Source organism: Hyaena hyaena, unplaced genomic scaffold (assembly GCF_003009895.1).
Source record: "Hyaena hyaena isolate Hyena2069 unplaced genomic scaffold, ASM300989v1 scaffold_825, whole genome shotgun sequence".
Classification (NCBI taxonomy): Eukaryota; Metazoa; Chordata; class Mammalia; order Carnivora; family Hyaenidae; genus Hyaena; species Hyaena hyaena.
This window is the reverse complement of record NW_024081460.1, coordinates 332,829-335,368: the sequence shown is the minus strand read 5'-3', so window position 1 is coordinate 335,368 and position 2,540 is coordinate 332,829.

Sequence of the window (2,540 nt, the reverse complement as noted above, 5' to 3'; positions counted from 1 at the left end):
ACTACTTTGCTGACTAGGTCAATTATTTTAATATTTGTCTGTAGCATAAATGAAAAAAAGAACTTAAAAAATTCAGCACCTACTATTTTCTTGAAAAGTATATTCTAACTTTAAGCTTGAACGGTGAATATTCCAGTATACTAAACATATGATTTAGAAGAAGATGTATTAAATAACACCACACAGATATAAAGCCAAACTTTAACAAACTTTATTTGTATATACTTAAAATATTTTAATTAGTACCATTTTAGTTCAAAGAGAAATCTAACTTAATGGCCGTTATGATTCTTGACATTTAAAATATTCTGGTCTATTTTTCTGGTTATATTTTACAAAAGACTTTCTGCAGATGTTTCAGTATATTTTTTATTATAAGCCAATTTGGTTGATAGGTCAAAATAGAGAAAGTTAAAAATTAGCAGTTGAAGTTAATTTCCTTTATTTGAATACTCTTGTGCTTCAGTTCTATGACTGTTTTCTTTTTTAGAGAGCAAAAGACAGACTACGCTGGTGTGTGTAGGGGTGGAGGGGCAGAAGCGCAAAGATTGTGTGTGTGTGTGCATGTGCACACGTGTTGGGGGGTGAGAAAGAGACATACCAAAGCTGGCCCTGTGCTCAGTGGGGAACCCACTCTGAGGCTTGATCTCATGACTGTAAAATCATGACCTGAGCCAAAATCAAGAGTTGGCCACCTAAAAAACTGAGCTACCCAGGTGCCCCCACTTTATTTTTCATTATTTAAATATTTTTATGATGGAATCTCTATGCTTATTAAATTCATTTCTTGTTTTGACATTTTACTCAACATTCTACAAATTTTCTTTATCTTCAATGTCTTCTATTAAATTTTTCATTTTCCATGCGTTTATCATTTTAAAAATGTCTTTCTAGTTCTTTCATTTCAGTTTTTCTTTTTGATTTATTGAAGCAGTATTTTGTTAATGTTTATTTATTTTCCAGAGAGACAGAGAGAGACAGAGACAGAGACAGAGAGAGACAGTGAGAGAGAATGAGTGGGGGAAGGGGAGAGAGAGACGGAGACCCAGAACACAAAGCAGGCTCCAGGCTCTGGGCTGTCAGCACAGAACCCAACATGGGGGCTCAAACTTACAAACTGTCAAATCATGACCTGAGCCAAAGTCCAGTGCTTAATTGACTGAGCCACCTAGGCACTCTGAAGCAATGTTTTTATATTGTCCAACATTGCTGGTTACTTTTAAATGTCCTTATGTTCCATGAATTATCTCTTTCCTCTGGTATAGTCATTTTTTTAGTGTAATGTTTCCCTTCTGTGCAATTGTTTTTTTTTTAAATATGTATTTACCACTAGTTTTCTCTTTTTTAAATATTTGTGAATAGTTTGATGTCTGTAAGGATTTACTTTTTTATACTTGTTTTCTCAAACTGATTATAAGCTTTAAAGTATTAGCATATCTACTGACACTTTTTATTTTAGAATTAGTGGTCAAAATATTGGCATGCAAACTGAACTTCTTATCACATATGACAGTAAATGAAGAGTTTTTATTTGGTGCATCAACCCCGACATTTAAACTTTAGTTACTCACTGGCAACTTTCTTCTGGACTCAGTGGATTTACTCTCATTTTAAGTATAATAGTAAATGTCTCCAATGACAAGTTTTCTCTAGCTGAGGATTATGAGTAGACTGAATAACCATTGATGATCATTAAATTAAAAACCTAGAGTAAGGGAGCCTGGGTGTCTCAGTTGGTTAGGGGCACAGCTTCAGTTCCGGTCATGATCTTTCAGTTCATGGGTTTGAGACACTCTTCTGGCTCTGCGTTAATATTTCAGAGCCTGGAGTCTGCTTCGGATTCTTTCTCCCGATCTCTCTGCCACCTCCCCCCCCCCCACTCTCTCTGTCTCAAAAATAAACAAACATTAAAAGTTTTTAAAAAGAGCTAGAGAAGTGTGTGTGTGTGTGTGTGTGTGTGTGTGTGTGTGTGTGTGTGTGTTCCACTCTTGCTTTTTATAGAGTTTGGAATGCCTGCAGAGTTCCATCTGGTAGAAAACTCCAAATTTCATTATATCTTTGCCTTGAACTGTACGTATTTTGCTTATATCTTTCTCTACATCACCAATCTCTTGTACTCCATATGTTCTCTGTATTCCAAAATTTTGTCAAAAATTTTAATGGGTACACTCCTTGTTTTTTATTGAGTTAACTTTATTTAGCACATATATTTACATTTAAATAGGAAGATAGGGGAGGTTAATCTGTCCACTGAATCTACAATCTTGTTTCAGAAACTATACACTTTCCCCTTCTTATTTTTTATTTTGCTATTAATTTCCTACGTCTTTTCATAATTTAAACAAATACTTGGCTTCCCATAGTTAGCTCTCTCCTGTCTTAAGAGATTTTTTTACTAATGTCACAAAATAAATCAGATTTCTTTATCATATATAGTTTGGTTCTGTGTAAGAGTGTGGACAGTGAAATAGAACTGGCTAAATTCCTATCATAACTGTAGCAGTCCTAACTGTGTTACCTTAAGCAGCTTAGTTAACCTT